General features: G+C 31.9%; 1 protein-coding gene across 1 annotated transcript in view; it reads left to right on the top strand.

The window, feature by feature from the left end:
• The first annotated feature begins 8,855 nt into the window (after window positions 1-8,855).
• LOC124534301 (dual oxidase maturation factor 2) overlaps window positions 8,856-20,448 on the top strand; it is a 45,068-nt gene continuing 33,475 nt past the window's right edge. Inside the window, exons 1-2 of the mRNA XM_047110064.1 lie at window positions 8,856-9,012; window positions 15,536-15,722. The gene's annotated coding sequence lies outside the window, so the exon portion shown is untranslated. The remainder of the gene's footprint in view (window positions 9,013-15,535; window positions 15,723-20,448) is intronic.

The following is a 20,448-nucleotide window of genomic DNA, read 5'->3' as shown; positions in this document are numbered from 1 at the left end:
ACGCTACAGTCAATAGGAGCAGAGCAGTGAAGGGAAATGTCGGGAAAGGAGGAGAAGTTACTCCATATTTCAGCTTCCGTCTCGTGTACAACTTTAATGGTTAAAGCTACATAGAAACTGTGTATTACGGAAAAGTTCTCCTTAAAATTATGTAAAAAATATCCCATGACAGCCTTTGTCTATCTTTTATGGTTGACTCACAATAACCCTGTCACTCCCAACAGCTTAGCAGTTCGAAGCTTTCTGATTATATTCGTCTATTCCTGCGTTTATAACACACTAAATTATCCCAAATAAAAAAAAATAACAGTATTAACTATTCCATAAAAAAGAAGCATAGAAAAGAAACACCAAACTAATACATGAAATACGCTAATAATAAAGCTATCGCACGTGAATACAAAATCTATACTTACTTTTGTCGTAATTCGTCATAAGTATTTTTTTTATGATTGACTGACATAATTTTTACCATTTTAGACATTTTTGTCTGTGTGTATGTTCTGCTATTGCTCGAGAACACATGCACCGCGCATCTTTATAAAAATTGGTATACAGGAAAAACATGTGCTGGCGCAAATGATAGTCTATCTATATACTAAAGTGGATGTGTTTGTATGTGATTCATTGATAAACTCAGAAACTATTTGATCGATCATTAAGATTAAATGAATGAAGAGATTATGCTATCCCCATTGATGTAACTCGCCACCAGGTAGCGCGGCGATATAAATATATCTACACCGTTCAACCGATTGTCATGAAATGAGTACGTACAAGTATTTTTTCACGGAGAAAGTGATTATTTCATCCGTATCATTAAAAATAACCAACAGATGGCCGTTACGAGTAACATGATGCATTTATATGCCGATCAACCGATAAGTATAAAATATGAAATAAAAATTCAAAATCATTGATCATCATTGAATCAAATAATTTATATAAATAGAAACCACCATGCCATTGAAGAAACAAATGATCGAACATCAACAATATATGCGCAGCGTCAACCAAAAGAGCTACGAAAACAAAACACCAACAAGGAATACGTTTAGGAACAAATAGAATCCGAAATTCTACTTTGAGAGTTGCCAAAACAGTTAGTCAACCTAATGATCAAGTTCCAGATCTTCATCAAGAGATACTGAAAAACCTGACGAGCGAGCCCAACGACTGGATGATCAACGATTAAAATAGACTAAGTTAAGAACTAGAAACAATCTCAATAAATTCCGATGTGATCATTGATTCAATGAATATAGTAACCTCTTCTTATCTACGTTACGGGAACTACTGAGGAGTCTGAATATTTATTTATAAGCATATTAAAAATTACAATTCTTGCTTTGGAATGACATCATTTGGAGCAACAAATATTGTACAATACAATAATTTCGCGTTTACGTTTAAAGTGTAAAAGTGTTAAAGTTATGATGATTGGTTCACATCTTCCAGTATCTAAATAAAATCTCCAGTTTCAGGACATTTTTTCCATGGACAACGTAGAAAAAGATTGAATTTCGATGCATGTTCAGTACCACAACTAATCAAGAAATAATCGCTAAATTTAGGATTAGGTATACTTTATGAAAATAAATGTTAAAGTTAAAGATTTTAAAACTGCTCTAGAAGGTGAAACAACAAATGATTCAAAGTCATTATCAATGCAGATAGAACACCATTGAATACAGAGCATGAATGCTCCTGAAGTCACAGCTGTAGTTGTCGGTACAGAAATTACAAAACGAGGTATTGTTATCATTAAGCGACACAATCAAGGTGTCGCTGAAACACGTCAATCGTATGACAATTATTACGATTATCCAATTATAGATGGATATCATCTCGGACTGTATCAAAATATTCTCACGACAGGATTTTGTGACATCGAAGAGAAAATGTATGGATTTTTTTGCATATCGTATAATGATTAGAGATGATCAATCTAACCATATTCTGAAGTTTTGTCAACTGTTTTAACAATTCATTGTTGACATGTACACTATGGTCGAGAACGAACGATTAAACTACATTCGATGCAACTAATCAAAACTCTGAGCCAAAGAGTACATTTATTTACGAGACACAATATCGAATGATAAAGTAGCTGCTGATATTGGACAAAGATCTTCGTTCAGTGGAAGTCCAAGACATATGCACGAATATGCTCAGGATGCTTTGACGTACGTTCGCAAGTATTGACAAGGTTGTGAATATAATAACATCGATATGCGATAGAACCGGATAAAAGAGGAAGTGTTGGTTTGATGCAAAGTTTTACAGACTATAGAAATTTAATTAAAAATTTCATCGTACCTATATAACATCGTATAAGTTTATGGGTGTTATGACCAATCTGCAACATCATTGGAGATTGGTCATTTTTGGTCATTGCCCAGCGAAGCGGGCGGGTATAGCTAGTTTTAAATAAAATTGAATTAAAACTTAGAAAACACCATAGAGAACAATATATTTCACACAGGCATTGATAATATTTGCTTATCTTCTCTGATTCCGAAAATGAAATTTAATCGGCTCATTATGCTAAACGCCGAGAGCGAAGATATGTCATCAATGTAACACCTATGACGCGCTCAGAGGCGCCGCTAGGGCCGTTAAGTAACACGATGAGAACTTCACCTATTACCTCTGCTTATAAATCATTGCAAAATACATTGATTTTGGTATTCATTAAAACAAAAACCAGTTGTTTTATAACCTTTAAGTCTTATAAGTAAATAGAGAAAGTTACAAAACAAAAAATACAGATTCTCAAATCTCCACGAATGTGTTGCCCATGCTTTTCGTGTATACAACTAGCGATCCGACTTTAGCTTCGCACAGATGCAATGATGATACTAAATATACTACAGAATTGTTTATTTGTTGACCGGTCTATTTCGTGCATTGCTATATGGTATTGCATAGTCTCACGAATGTAAAACTAGTGTTTCCCTCATCACCTTCAACATAAAATTTCGTTTATAATAAAACGCAAAACATGCTTTCCGAAGAACAGGAGCACTTACAATAACCAGACACTGGGCTGTTTCTGAGAATTTTTCAATGAAATATAAATTAAATCTAGTGACTCATAAAAAGTGCTATATAACCAAATAAGAAACAGCTTTTTATTCAAAACTAGCTGACCCGGCAAACTTCGTAGTGCCACAATCGAAATACTTAAATAGTCCAAATGTGATGAGCATAGAAACCATTGCACGCAGCGACACTGGTGATCTAACAGTAACAATAAATAACTGATACTTACATTAAAAGCGACACTATCTATATTTTTTTCTATATTTTCAATGACACAGGAATCATGAGGTTGTGTGATAAATTACCATGTCGCTATAATTAAGTCCTTACAACATAAAGTTTGCAAAACCATTGATTGTAAACTGGCCATACCATAAGTTTTAATTTGAAACTCATTTGCAATACAAATCAATATAATATCACTAAATACAACACACATAAATAATATAGGTGGTCAAGTTTTATTATGGTGATGTTGCTTATAATATTTTGAAAATATTGTCTGATTTATATTGCTCATAAATAGTCACGTTACAACGATTAGATACTTACATAAATTAAAATTTTAACAAAAAGAATACCGACTTCAAACGAAACAATATTTTAAAACAAACTAATATGCACTAAAAAGTAATAAAAATAATTGCGTATTCAAAATATTTATCAGTCCTCCTAAGAAAAATAAAATGAAAAGCATTAGAGTACTCAAAAGTCGATTTACGATTATATTAACGTAGTTACAATTATTGTTATTGTTGTTGCTGTTATCGAGTCAGTATATTATCGTATAAAACCAAGCCAGCCAAGAGCTGACACCGACTCCAAATATGACGACCTCCGTGGTCGGGTGGTGTCTACACCGGTTTTCATGGGTACGCCATTCCGCTTTCCCGGGTTCGATTCCCGGCCAAGTCGATGTAGATTATCATTCGTTTTCTACGTTGTCTTGGATCTGGGTGTTTGTGGTACCGTATTTACTTCTGACTTTCCATAACACAGTGCTTTAGCTACTTACATTGGGATCAGAGTAATGCATGTGATGTTGTCTCATATTTATTTATTTAATTGACCTTAGTAAAAAAACTTTGCAAAAGAGCTAATGTATGTCGTACATCATAAGGTCACACATCATGTTGAAATGCAGCAACGAACGTAAGCACATTAAAATTTTACTAAGGACAATAACCCACCTACCGCACCCTGAAGCTGTTTAGGAGTTGCATTGATTATCATATTCGACTTTGACTTGTTGTTGTTGACTTGTATTACTTGAACACGTTACGAAAGGTAACTCAAATGTCCAAATAACCCATATAAGATTCCGCCGAGTATCGCTAACGTGTTCCTCAGAATTGAAGAGTTTCGTTACTTTGGATCCCATGCTCAGAATCTAACCAAACTTTCACCCCTTAACAGATAACAGTACCCTTGAAGTATATCTTTTCTACTAAAAAAAGAATCATCAAAATTGCTTGTGTGATTTTGAGTTATTTACCTATTTATCGCGCACATTCTAATGGAAATTTAAGACTTATGTGGTTTTCATATGGATACCATCATCAGAATTGGATAAAATTAAAATGGGACCACATGGGACCACAGTTTCACTGCGTGTAATGGTTTAACATCTGCGTTTTTTTGCGACTGGAAGAAATTAGTAAATTCGAGAAATAGATGTAACGAACTCATATGTAGCTCACCGCATGAACCATGTATCATATTTTTAACGACAACGTGAAATAACTCTGGATCAAGAGTTTGATCTTGAGTTTCAGCTGATATAACGTTATCAATTTGATCCGGAGTTATTTTAAGGAACTGGCAAATTAATACATTTGCATTAGGGAATCCCCTCTTTTGCTATTCAATGGAGTACATGTGGCACCTCTCCAAATATACATAATTTTACAATTAAATCTATAAGTGCTTTCAATTTTTGCCGAAAACACGTTCTGTTATTTCATGACGATCAGTTGTCGACTGTTCTTCAAATAAATTGTTTTTAATATCATCCCACTGCGGATTATACGATTATACGATTATGTCGACCACATAAGAAATTGCGTCTTGTGCATATTCGTTCATATGCCGTGGGCAACTAATGAACGAAGATGGCAATATAGTCAATCGCCCGTTGTTATTTACATTAGCATCATTCGCTATCGCATCTAGCAAATTAATATATTCTTCGGATCTTAATTTTGCTTTGTTAACGATTAAAATTAAAACGGTCAGTTTCTATTTTGGCATGCATGTCAACGATGTACTGATGATATACTTTACCACATCTCGAGATATAATTTTGTGAAGTGGACGAACCATCAATCGATACGAATAAAAATTCATGGCACTAACCTTTTTTCTGTATATTTAGACATGAAAATAAATGCACACGCTGTACGTTTAAATGTTTCTTTTTTTTTTGAAAATAATAAATTGAAATTATTCGTGGATGAATGTATGAATTTTTAATTAATAATTACTTTTAATTTAATAGCACAATTCCTCGTCTGAAAAATCTCCATTAACAAAATGACCCGCCATTTATTGAATTCATTTGTTACAAAAAATGTGATAAATGTAGAACCACTTGACCGATTTTGAGTAAACTTCACATAAACCATCTACTAAATAGTCCAAACAAACCCTGAAAATTTAGTTTGGATAGTTGAGCCCGTTCTTGATTTATAAAGTGACATCGAAAAATGCCACTTATTTTTGTAGAAATATATTCGAAAAATAGACTTAGCGATGTTTTAAATAATGCAAATTCATTTTTAAATCATCAATGTTTTATTGTCTAACATCGCCAATCATAGAAAATCAATGGTAATTCTCTAATAAATTTATTTCTAAGGAAAAACAAAGATTTTTTTTTATTATATTCTTAGCATTTTTATCATACTTTCTCACCTTCTAAACTTTCCCTGGACTTCCACCAATAATTCAAGACCAAAATTAGCCAAATCGGTCCAGCCGTTCTGGAGTTTTAGCGAGACTAACGAACAGCAACTCATTTTTATATATATAGATTATATAAAACAAAAAAAACTACTTAAATCATTAAATTACTTGGATATTTACTCAATTTATAGTATTTCTTAAAAAATAGTATCTATTTATATCATTCTATATAGAGTATACATATGAATGGATTTAATAATTTTTCTGATGTCTGATTTGCACTTTTTTTTCACTAATTAATAAAAAACATCGGTACCAGTAATTTATATTATAGATCTTTTACTTCCGGTGGTAATGATAATCCAAATGTCCGTTTTCTTCGATTTGATTATGACATGAGACAGTTTTTTAGGTATTCTTATATTAAACAATGGGTAAAATAGAATTATATATACCTATTGATACAGAAAACAATTCAATTTTCGTTTGTAAAGTGAAGAACATTATGAGCATAATATCAGATCGTAAAAGTGGAATAAGGCTCATTCATTCGCGTTAATAATAATTGCATAGTAAAATTTTATTCGATTATCAAGTAAATTGTCTGTGAGATTTTATTTCGTAAACAATTAATAGCAATTGTACAACTTACATGATATTTGAAGAGTATTTTAACAGACATAAATTAATGGGTATCACATTTTTAAATACACGTTGCAGTTATATTGAACGACCTGACTTCTAATTTTATTTTATTTCTGTACCTTCTATTTCTGTATCAAGTAGAAATATTTCACTCCTATAAGCTTTGGTACCCACCAAAGTTTAAAGATTTACTTTAAAACTTATTCTAATGAAACAACATTCCCAAGAAGTCAGTTATTAGACTATTTTAAAATATATACACAACTAATTATTTAAATAAATTACGAAATTATATCAGCATATTAATATTGCAACATTTATACTCACCACAGAGGAGAAAAATACAATTTTTATTTTGCTCTACAATAAACCCTAACATAAATCGACTTGCTATGAAGAAATCTAAATTTACTTACACTATTAGGTGATTAGGAAATCATGACAAGAGAGTCGATGTAATTATTGTCTCTATCCAACCATTAAATGTCTAAACGAACAATAACATTGTGTCAAGCTCGTAACATCTAAATTACAACATATAATTAAAAGTAACAGCCGTTAAAAGCACATATTAGTACAAGCAATACTTCCAGATTAGTGATTTAAATTGATCTACCTAATTTACGAACCGTGACACGTCTTAAAATTACACGCTCTGTTTGCGTATTATATAATACTGCTCATATTAACCGCCGCTCGATTACTGAAGGTTATGATACTTTTAATAGAGACTCAATCAAACGAAAATATGTGAATTATTGTTAATCCTGTTTTAATATCGGCTAAGGGTCTATTAATAAAAATGTTTTCTACTTCTGTCAAAAAAAATATTGTTTTTCGGAATTCGAAAATCGTTTTTCCCGTATCCAATATTCTGGACAAAGATCAGCTGTCATTCCTTCCCTTGAACTTCTTTTGATTGCCGTCTCCTCAAAGTATAAAAGTGTATACCTTACTGCTAGACCATGTTTTCACAGGCGTCGTATCTATTAACTTAAATGATCATCGATATGATGAATGAAAAGTCAAAGGCCTCTTATAAAATATAAAAATAAGCAAAGTAATTAAATTCTTCCACTCCTTGGTTAGTTTGCTTCACTCCGAGTTATTGTTCTATCACCGTGCCAGAATTTCTTCCGACAAATGCAGGTTTAGCATTTTGGTATTCTACTTCACTGAGAATAATTTTAATGAGTTATAAAATACATTGTACATGATGAAAACTAGTTCTCGTCCAGATTTCATCCTTGGACTAAGAACGTATCGTATCTACCTCTGGGTCAAGTTGACTGTCTCTATATTTGTCTATAGTAGAATAACGTATTGCATTTGTGGTTTTTTATATAGAAACTAAGCAAAATAAAATATTACGAGCGCGCAGGTTAGTCTTAAATGTAGAAAAATAATTTTCATTTGATTATGCCGGACATTTCGACATATGAGATTTATTCGTATTATACGAGCGTATCATTGATTTTTACACAACTTATCAAACAAATATGGATACTGGATACAGTTAGCATGTTGTAAGTCTTGTGCATATATACATAAATGATGACGAGACCAAAATCAATCACTTCTTGCTTATATTAAATATACTTACAATTAGAAATCTTAACTTCTAATATCGAAAAAAGTATTAATTTTATAAATGGGTCATATTCTCACGTTTCGGAGGAATTAATCAACATATTTTTAATATTTAAAATGAAATTACTTATAAATAACGAAGGCAATGCGAGAGAAATTTTGCTGTGTCCATTTAAACAATTAAATAGAAATATTTATGAAGAAAGTGAAATGTAAGTCAAACCGGAAAACGATTATAGGGGCGGATCTTGTTACGCTCGGGTGCGCGTGCGCTGCGTACCGTATTCATCCCCGTATTTCCTCATTACACGCTCATAGAAACTGACAGACACTTAATTAAATATTGAGGTATATCTTACAATATTATTGTATGTTTTCATAACGTAAATTGAACAAATTATTACACACAATTTATATATAAAATAGTCAATGTAAATATACCGCACTGATTAAAGTACTCGTACAGTTAATATATAAAAATTTAATAAAATTAAATATTTTATTACATTTTTTCACACTTGGTTGCATCGAGGCTTTACTGCGAGATGATTCAATGACAAGAAAAACCGAAGTCGGCTTATATTATGAAAGCCGTTTTCGCCGTATGAGTGAAAGAAAGAAATGATTCGGCGTCCTTTTCACACTCGCTTTCATTCCGCGGTTCAGAGGTACGCGGCGCGAGAGTGATCACAGGTTAGTTTTCAGTGATCGCGCATCGAAGGCACTCTCAACTGGTGACCTCCGTATCGTTTCCTAGTGCTAGTGTTGTGTTTATTAGTTCCATGACGATAAAGAGACGTCAAGAGGCACGTTAAACGATCTCTAAAGGTATATTATTTCATTTAAAGCGCTCTCTGTCCGCGGTACACACGACTGCCGACATCCTTGTCCTCAATTAAAACAATTTACGGCACTCCTCATTTGAATTATATACTTGTTGTCGCAAATTATTATCGTTCGATATAAACTTATTAATATCTGTGTATCGTTTGTATTAGTCAATCATTGTTCAATTATAATTTAGTATTGGTTTTAATTCGTAAATATATAACACAGTTTAATAACGATTTAATTATTATGAGTGTGGCTTGAAGTTCTCTGACTAAATGACAATGCAACTGGAAGTTTTACATATTCCTCGAACCATATATTAAAAGGTTATATAAGCATCGGTTAAATTATATATATAGATATACACAGAGATTAACGTTCTCGTTATTAATAAATGCGACCTTTAATCTGTTCGTTTATTTATGACTTCCTTCTATATATTTAAATGTAAAAGGTGACTATTACGACGTGGATGTAGATTGTTCTGATAATAAGTGTCTTTCAATACTATACGCTATAAAGCAACAGCAACTAATGTTTCAAAACTAACTAGCTTCATTTACAATGGCTTAAAATATTTAAGGATATGAGATTTAAATTAATTTTGAATCTAATAAGTTTTAATAATAATATTATTCACTTGTAAAATCAATCAATCAGTACAATGTAAAGTAAACCTTATCTTATTACCTGTAAATATTTAACTCTGGAAATGAGATGCAAAATATGATAAAACAATTTAAAATAAACAATTTAAATAGCATCGATGGTTGTTTTAATATTAAATACTGTTTCAATCAAAACCGGTAAGCTAGCAACAACTCCGCAACAGTATCCAAGTCCTTATATTGCAACATTCGTAATACGACAGCTGCCTACGATCTTGACATTTGACTAAAATTATCGCCATCCTTGTCTTGCATCTAACTTTCGTATATTTTTATCTCACTTAAACTTCTTCACAAAAAATATTAAAATAATATTATCTATAACAATCTATAGACACTGATTAATAAATTAATTATTATAAGGAAAAAGAAACTGATGAGATTATTGTACATTTTGTTCTCTAGTACATATATGTTATATAAGTATGCGCCGTAACACAGAGATAAAACTACTTCAGTTGCAGAATTGATGTTCATTATTATTATTATTTAACTAATAACATTTGCTACATAGATTAATTCTCTATTAAATTCATAAAACTAGTAGTTTGCGAATAGGTTAATGTTGCTAATAATCAAAATTACGTAATTTTATTGTTAAGAGTTTGTATTTCGTATTCAAATACGAATAATAACAAATACTAAACGTGATTTTTATATGAAACTCAATTAAAAGCTATCTTTAATAACAATTAATGTTAACACATAAAAATACGAAACTATTACCCAACTGACATGAAATACATAATATAACATATGTATTTATCTATGTTTTTATTAAAATACAGTCTCAGATTGGCTCCGTGGCTAGTACCCGTAGAATTTAACCGTATATTGCGGGTTCTTACCCGGGAGAGCTTCATTTAATTTTCAACCATCTTTCAGTTTATTTATTAAGTCATCTCGTCTTAAATTTTTAGTAGTCTCTGCAGTAAAGAAAAACAACATGATTAAAAATATTCACGTTGAATTAAAATTTAAACCTAAAACATTATCATGGAATAGCTCCAAGGCCCAGCTGTGGGATATATAAAGGTTGCCACTTTATGTTCAGATAATATTGCCTCTATTTTTACTTATTTTCATTAATAAAATATTTCATTTATATTTTATTACTACATATATGAATACATTATTATGATCACTAATTACTAAATTAAACTTAATGCGACCTTTAGTTTTGTAACTACTTGTTATGTTACCGTGTAAGTAGTAGTTAACCAATTAGTAGAGTACACTGTTTAGCTCAATGGAGATCGTATCGTATCGATAAACAACATTAAGGTTGCTTTTGCTCAACTTGGTTTTATTATATCGGTAACGGATGAATTCCTGCCATATCATCTACCAATGCATGTTGGAACAGTATGCTAAAATAAAGCTTCATCCTCATTTCGTAGACAAACCGATACTATTCTACAATAAGTGTTACACTCCTCACTAAATAAAATTTTGACTAGTTTTGTTGCCAAATTTAGTTTAAGCATGTGCTATCCATATTCCCACAGAATGTAGTCACGAATTTTATTTGGTTTTATTCACAATGCGTTACAATTTCTCACGAACCCCTATTGTAAGCTGCATCTAAAGCTGATGGAATTCATAATGTATGACGTAAACACCATTGTTTTTGCGCAACCATGTATCACCATTGCATTTTGTGATGACGACCCCTGGCGATGATTATTTTGACAGCACAATAGGTTACATAAACAAAGATTTACAAATACATGTCTTAGCTAATTTAATTGAAAACTTAAGTGGACTTGACTTACGCAGCTTCAAGGTTTAAGCGCAGAGGCCCTACAGATTGATACATTGAATCAAGATAAAACTTACTTTTAAAATTTAGTCATTTATACTATTTGGAAATAAATTACAGAATAATGATCAGCTACCGTAAACGTGTAAAACACGATTACCATTATTGGTAGATACTCGGCCGTCGTGAAACACAACATGATTTCTACTTATTGCGATTTTATAGTTTTGCAAAGTGATAATGAAGAAGTCACATAAATTTAGTTACCGAAGAATTTCGGGCAAGGCCGGTTGTGATCGATGTTTGACCATAACAACTCTTGCGCAAATTAACTACGCCTGTACTCATTGCTGCGTTGACCGAGATGTGGTCTTATTTGCAGTTTCTTTTTCCTCATGTTTACATTTTTAACGTGACACGGTCATGCTTCTAATGAATACGCCTCTGACTTAAGCCACGAGTAATCCACCCAAGAAGGTCAGGTCATGTTACAAATTCCAAACTGTGATTAAAGAATTTTACTAACATTCTAGTATACAAAGTGTTCCTATGTGTGTGAACTATTGGTAGAATTTCGAATTTATAAATAAATTCATTGGACACACTATCATATTTCAAACGACAAATTACAAAATATAATCTTACGCAAATCAAACATATATCAACTTCGGTATAATAAAGTTTAAATTCAAGCTAAGTTTATTATAGTAGAGTCGTGACAAAGCGAATAATAGAGAGGAGATTGAAGATCCATTAGTGTAATGAGTAATTATAGATGCTTTGAGTTGGTGATTGCCCGTAAATGGTGCACACCGCCTCAGGTCCTGTAACTTAACTTAAAGATGAAGGTCGTCTTTTGCAACTCAATAGACATTACGTTTCTGGCGCCAAAATTTAACTTACTTAAAATTTAATTAGGTTTAACGACCACAGTTTAAATAAGATTTCAAGTAATCCTAATTTGAACGTTTCGTTATTTATTGTAATATGTGGTGCACTTTTATACTAAAAGCATAAGCTTATTAATTTTTAAAAGCAATAATTGAGATAAGCTGGGCTGTAAAAATTTTTGATCGTAAGGTTTCTCATTACTTTTAAAAACAAACTTTTTTGGTTTCACTTTTCATGATCAAAATTTTTGTGGCTGTTTATTTACGTACCTACATGGTCGAATTTAATGTAATTTCATAAAATGTCATTGAATTATAGATACGGATGTACATTCATTTGTATGCCAAACACTTATTTTAAGACACAAAGAGCTTGCATTGGGAATTACGCAAAATTATAAGACGGCATGCAAAAGCCGTCCGTATCGAATTAAAATGAATGCCGTCAGATTCGTACCTGTACTCACTGGCAACAAGCTAAACTTTAAAATAATTTGAAATTAAATGAATCTAAGTGCAATCAAATTATTTAGCAAATATAATGTAAAATTTCAAGAAAAAACCGTACAAATATCCCATTGCTGAGGCGGAGGACTGTTCTCCGTTTGAGGAGCTTATACGATACTCCAATGCCGAATGGTAGATGTTCATTCAACAAAAAACACGACCAATATCAGTCAAGTCAAATCAGCGATGCCCCGGCCTTTACCCAAAATCTTCGTTTAAAATAAAAAGCCATCTTAGCTTATTTTTACCGAATTTTTTGCTAAGAAGTATCAAATTTAGACTTTTGTTATCGTTTATCGTCAAACTATAGGGTTTATTATGGCACGCCTGAAAATATTGTAATTAGTCAAAATAGATGCATCGAAGTGATTAGATTGTGTTCTAAAATTATACAGTTATAAAATATAATATTACCTGCATACCACTACCATTGCATGAATGGAAATTACTTATTTATTCTTTATTTTTCATCGGTAACTTTCCTCTTGGCAACCAAAAGGTATTCTCACGTTGTACAGTCTTAGGAAAATTCAATGTATTGTTCGTAGTCAATAAAAGATCGTAGATCAGTGTGATAAATGACACCATAGGCGTTGATTACTGTCTTGAATATAAATGATGTCATTTTTATAGTATTTACAATTCACACATACGTTCCAAACCTCAACAGTATAAAAGTTAAGGTTGATGGAAATGTTAACAAACTATTGAGGGGTCCACATTGTCTTTTTATATCTGTTTATTTTTTAAACGTTGCTACTTAAATATTTTATACCTATAAACTCCGACAACCTCCGTGGTCGAGTAGTGAGGTCCCGGGTTCGATTCCCTGCCGAGTCGATATTGAAAAAGGTCATTAATTTTCTATGTTGTCTTGGGTGTGGGTGTTTGTGGTACTGACTTCTGACTCATAACACAGGTGTTTTAGCTACTTACACTGGGATCAGAGTAATGTATGTGATGTTGTCCAATATTTATTAAAAAAAAATAGTACGATAAAAAGTTTAAACTTAATCCCCATTCAACTAATATACCATCGAATGTTACTTTTCCTTGTCTCTAAGGTAAAAATTGTATATAATTTGCATAAGTATGAGTAGTGTGTGTAAATAATATGTATTCGTAATTATAAAATTATAACAAAAATTCTCATTTATCGCTTCACAAAGATAGCTTCTTTAGCGATGAGGCTTTCTTTTGCACTTCGTACTATCGTATAGGTATTCTCTCGAATTGACACTTGATAGGAGACTCTTTTAATTTATGCAATTAAAGTCGTAAAACACTGCCCGTTTAAAATAAATGTTCGAATTTACCTTAAATCGTTAAAACGTAGTTGGTTTAATCTGATTCTACTATTAATATTCAAGATACATATTATTTAAGTACTCTTACAGCCTCTAGTTACGAAAAACTGTTGCAATAGTTTCGATATTGTGTCTGGACAAAAGCCAGTCTAGGCTAACATGTACCACCCGGGCAACGGCCTACATAGACTCGTTATATAGATCCTATTAAACCTTTCAAAATTTTAAACTAACTACAGAATATAATAACCTCCTTGTTAGCGTGAGCATAACATTTTACGACTACAATCATAGGCCTTAGCCAAAAGGAAAATGTTAACATCATAAATATTAGCTGTATGTATAAAAATATTGAGAGTTATTACTAAAATAATGCATTGTTTTATTATTTCGAATGTCAAATCAATTATGAAAGAAAGATAAATTAGTGTTTACAAATAACCGCTAAACAACATTCGTAACTAAGGCCGTTAGATACTGAAGAATTAGAACATATGCATGTCGTAAGTTTTAAGCTCATTAATAATAATATCTATAAAACAGGGACCGTTTTGATTTCTGTGAACGTCCATCAAACAAAAAGTCATTTGTCCACTTATATTCTGTGAGTTTTAGACAAGGTTTTGGCTAATCATATCAAAGGACAGTCGGTATGCTTTTAAATAAATGTTCAAATCTATCTATGTATTGAATTAAAAACTTACCTATGCAAATTCTTTTTTCGAGACACAAATTAGAACTGACCTACGTGATTTCATGTTTAGATACTATATCATCTACTTGAATCAAATTATTTATTGCTAAATTAATCTCAGATCTTAATTAGGCACCTTTCTATATTTTACGACTGTAGTTACAGTGTTTGAAATAATTGCTTAGTTAGAAACGTAATTAATGTACTGAGATTGATTAGGCGTACATTTAAAGTGGTAAGGATATTTGTAATGTAGTTTACTACAAGCCTTTATTACTTTGACTTTTAAACGGCTAGAATAAAAGGTTAATAAATTCGTCATTATTTGTATATATCACGTGATATTGTCGCCGACGATCTTATTGAAAAGGTTATCCTCGAGAGAGGACTCGTTTAAATTTGAAGAGCAAAATTCGCCATAGAGATCTTAGGGTGGAGTGAGGACTAAATATTATATTAGTTAGGCAATATAAATAATATTATACATCGTCATTTAATACAGTTTTTGATCTTGTCTTTACTAAAATAAAAATAATTTGACTTTTAATTTTTTGTTGTTTTGTTTTATTTTATTGTTTTTTAAATAAATATTTATATATTGTAGCATTAAAAGCAGAGTAAAGAAAGCAAGAAAATAAGTACACAACATTTACATTAACTTTAATTATTTTAACAATATATTTTGTCTGCAGGTTGTTCGCGTAAGCTGATGTCATGAGAACAACGTGTCTTGTGATTTTAACTAAGTGATAATGTGATTGTATTCTTGGCCGATAATACTCGCGCGTGTGTTGTGAAATGAAGAGTGAAGTATCGTGACTCTGGTTAGCACGTGGAAATGAAAAGAGAAAAGTACAAGAAATCTTTTTTAGGATTCCGGTAAGTTTTTACGTTTTTATATTATAGTTTGAGCACATAGTCATTTGTTAATCCACAACGAGTGACGTTTAATAGGTTCAGGTCGTCACGAAGAAATGTACTTTAATATTCTAAATATCTTCCTTGCCAGTGAAATCATTTCTTTCCGAAAACCGTATTTGGGGATTATTTGGAGATTTGCTCTGATTGTCGATAACCTATAAAATAATTGAACAAAGATAAGTCACCACCCAGATCCATTAGACATTGGCACCCTAATCAAAATTAACTATAACCTACAAGTCCAATGTTACCTACCTTGGGAGCTAAAATTTTATGCCCTGAGTGCGTATAGTTACACTGACCCACTCTCTAAACAAAGACACAACAATACCAAGTCTGTACCCAAACAGGCTTGTTCTAAACCCTACCTAGTGACCTTTTTCATTTAGTGGTATCGGTTTGCAGTTTACGCCTTCACATGGCATTTCAGTGGCTTTTACCCCTTAAACTTGGAATCATCGGTTAGGATTAACGTCTTTTAACCACTGGGCCATCACGAAAACTTATGAAAACTAGCAACTCAGTCAGCCAAAACCTCTGATTTCTGGGTGTTACGCTGCATCAATAGCGTTACGTCAATCTCTGGCAATATTTGCGTAGTGAAAGTGTAAAAGACAGGCTGTGGACACTAAAGAGATTACTATACCTAATAAAACTTTAATGATGCCGCGGCGCCTCAGAAATAGTGACAACATTAATTAAAAAAATGTTCTATCAATGGTTACTTCATAAATAATCATGAGCAGTGTAATGAGGAGGTTATATAGCTTAGTTTAGACAACACTTGGCTCTCAATAGAAGATTTCCTATTCTAACGCGGGCGAGCACTACCCAATTTTTATCTTGGATTTTATGGATCTCCGTAACCGAAACTATCGGGTATCCGAAATAAAAATCTGTCTATATATACAACTTAAACGAAACCGTATTTTAAGGATATTTGTTTTTTTTTTTTAATACAACTTTAAGTATGTACCTAATACTAAGTAATAACCGACAAATTTAGTCAAATTCATATATTGCAATGTTTTCTTTTACAATTTCTAAAAAAACATAAAATCCATATTGTCCATCTCCGTAATCCATCGTAATTATTCGAAACAATCTGATAATCCAAAATAAAATTGTATCCGTAACCGTATCTGAATTTTATTTGCATATCCGATTCCATAATATATTCCTGTGTATCTGGAATTAATATTTTTTTAATGAAATTGACTTAATAATTATATAAAATGTTTTTTTGCATTCTTCTTACGTATACTCTATTCCAAACATAACAGGAAAAAACCTAATAAACAACAATTGACAGCAAATTGACGCGATATTATTGGTCGAGAGCTTGATTAATCTATTATGTTCAGCTATGGATTTACGAAAAAAACATACAGACGCATTAATAACCTCCTTTTTGAAGTCGGTTAAAAAATTAGTCGAAACTGTTGTGTTATCAAGTGATGATACTGCCGATACTAACTAAAATTATAAAATAACGTGGAGGGTTGTGTCTTTGTGTCTTTATAGGAATCCGCTATTTTTAATTCCATGTTAAATTTTATATAAATAAGTAAAGGCTAAGTAGTACACTAGATTATAGGTCGGTACATTATGTACGCTGAAGCTTAGGAAAGACCTCACATTGCGGTTAGGCGGGTAAATGTTTTGATATCTTCCGTATCACGCAAGTTGTTTCAGAACGTTAATCACTGCTAAACAAGATGAATTTATCCTGAGTAAAATTGCAAAATTTATCTTTCATAACATGCAAATCCAATAACATAAGTTTACATATAAATAAACATCACACAAAAATCAATCAATAATAATTTGCACGCTGGTTTCGTATCTGATTCTACGTTTGAACATTTTCATACATATATTCGCTCAGCAGTACAATACAAACCTTTCTCTTAAATGTCAATGAACAAAAAAATTTCAATAAAAAAGTAGGTCGTTGAAAGTGTTCGAGTCCTTACACTGAGCTAATGTTAAAGATAAAGAAAGCTGGCTTTCTACTGAAGGTACTCTTGCTTAATAGTGGGCGAGGCAAGGTCGCCATTGTTGACAGCTTTTGTCTTATATTTGCGGCGCCAGAACGATCATGACCGTAAATGTTAATGATATCACTTCGATACCAAAGTAGATCGAAATATGAGCAGTGTCGTGTGTATTACGAGTGATTTTATAATAATCACTTGAGTGTTGTATTCATTGAATGATTACGAAATTGCCGTATACGTAAATAAATTTCGTATTTTTTAAGAGTCTGATGTTGTAGGTTCACCACGGCTCACAGACAATGCGTCATTAGATAGAAATGCATATAATTATATAATTCAATGCCAGCGGATTATCTAAAGAAACGCTTGAATAAAACTGTGTATACGGAAACGCTACTCATGCATATCAATGTTCCTCGTGATAATCCATCAATCGCCTTATAGAGATATTTGTTTAAATAATTAATTAAATTCAAACTGCTGTATCACGATTTGGAAAGTACATGGACTCCAACACACAAAACAGAAGGCTATCGCGAACGTCGAAATGTTTTATGATTGTGTAAATCACAACAGAATTATATTCAAACATTTGATCATAAAGTCCGTTTTAGCAACACAGCTCGAATACAATATATTGACTTGAATGATGTAGCGAATCCGCATAAATATGTTAATGTTGTATACGTGATAAAAGAAAATATATATTGCCTTTTTCTAACTATGAACAAATGAAAAAAAGTGACTTAAGTTGTAGACAAACACAATGAAAATGTATTTGTGTACCTTTAAAAATAAAAAACACGAATGCTCTTAATTAACAAATATTTTTTTATTAACCAAGCTCACACGGAATAATGCCAGGATTTTATTTTCTGGTGTATCTGGTCCCAAATCTGTTCAGACATTTAATGGTAAATAAAAATGTATCTGGTCCCAAATCTGTTCAGACATTTAATGATAAATAAAAAGACTCACATATAATATTGCATTTATGGGTAGTCGTTTAAAAATACATAATGCTTCGATCTAAATATCATAAACTCTCACATTGATTCAAGTAAAGTTAGTTCTTAAGTTATTATGGGAGGAGATATCCCAATTACAAATCCAACTCTTCTCTGTAACTCATGTAAATTGCAAAAATAAATATACATCAAACTGAAACATACACATATGCATTATATTAACAAAAAATCCAACTACAGGTAAAAATAAATTGATATATTTTGTTAATTACATCTAACCATACCTTTTGATGAATACTTTAGGTATTAATTAAAATATCATTACGATTTACCTTTTATAAGGTCGTAGATGCCATCATACGCTTTGCTTAAAGCACCTTGAACAGTCACCTCAATACTCACCGTACCGAGATCAGTGGCCGACAGGAAGTGTCATGCATAATAATATCTCATATAATTTCCGAGCACGCAAACATATATCATCAAGCAAGAATTAAGTCATACGATCAAATCTCCCATAAGGTCACATGTAAATGATTCTAAACATATCTTATTCATAAACATAATCAAATATGTTTTTGAAATATTCGTCTATGGAATTTCAATTACAATCAATTAATAACACATTTAATTTAATTAGGTACAATAAATTAAATTAGATAGACATTATATGGATCAGCCTAGATGAGGTTATCTTTTATACTGTTGCAAAAGATTATCGCTGTCTATCCTTATGTATGCTTAGTTCTTTCAAATCACGCAACAGATTTTGATGCGTTATTTTTATTAGATAGAGTGATTTGAGAGGAAGGTTTTGTATATAATACATGGACAATATAGTAAAGAAACAAGAAAAAAATCTGTAGTAGGTATACTTAGTATCAACATTGCACCCGTGCGAAGCAGGGCGGGTGGCTACAAGTTTATATATCTAACAGCGCCAGTGTAAGGCGATGGTGACTATTTGCCTTCAAGTGACCGACTGACTCGTTTACCTTCTTAAAGTAACAATATTAATAACAAACTTTGTATGAGATATTATCAATTTAAAAATAGAATCAAGAGTGTAAAGGAAATATAATAAAAATATAAATACTCACTTCATGAATGCCCTTCCATACACGCGCATAATATTATGTCATAAAGTGTTAATTTTACTGAAGTGTCTAATAATACCTGTATTGTACCGTCCTTGTGTTATCTAGACCAAGTCGATCGTGAACCTTGAAAGGTTTACCTAAATGTTCAGCCTGCGAAACTGTTATGCCCAGATATCATAATGTATTTGACAAATACAGCGTTTTCTTTCAAAATATTAAGCTGCTTCCTATTTTACTTCGTAACCAACACATTTTTTTCGTCAACATTAACTGTCATTCATTTGGATTTTATTTGTATAGCTACATGAGTACTTTGAAAAATAAATACAAATGCGGTGCGATGATCGTGTCACGTTGCGTAGTGATGTAATTGCGTGACATAAAATACTATGAAGTATTTTAAAAACTGTTTTTTTTTCTAGAAATCTTCTTCAATTATGTTTTGTAGCATATAATTTTCTACTACAGATATTAGATGATCCACATCAATGTCATCATTAGCTGTGCACCAGTCAAAGGGGACGATCTTTGACCGCTGAACATCTAATACGGCATCAGCGTAGGAATTAGGATTGCATTGACAGATTTCTCGGCTATATGTTGGCCTTAAAGGGAC

This window comes from Vanessa cardui, chromosome 12 (genome assembly GCF_905220365.1).
Source record: "Vanessa cardui chromosome 12, ilVanCard2.1, whole genome shotgun sequence".
Taxonomy (NCBI): domain Eukaryota; kingdom Metazoa; phylum Arthropoda; class Insecta; order Lepidoptera; family Nymphalidae; genus Vanessa; species Vanessa cardui.
Note: the sequence above shows the minus strand (reverse complement) of the source record. Positions and strands in the feature narration are given on the sequence as shown.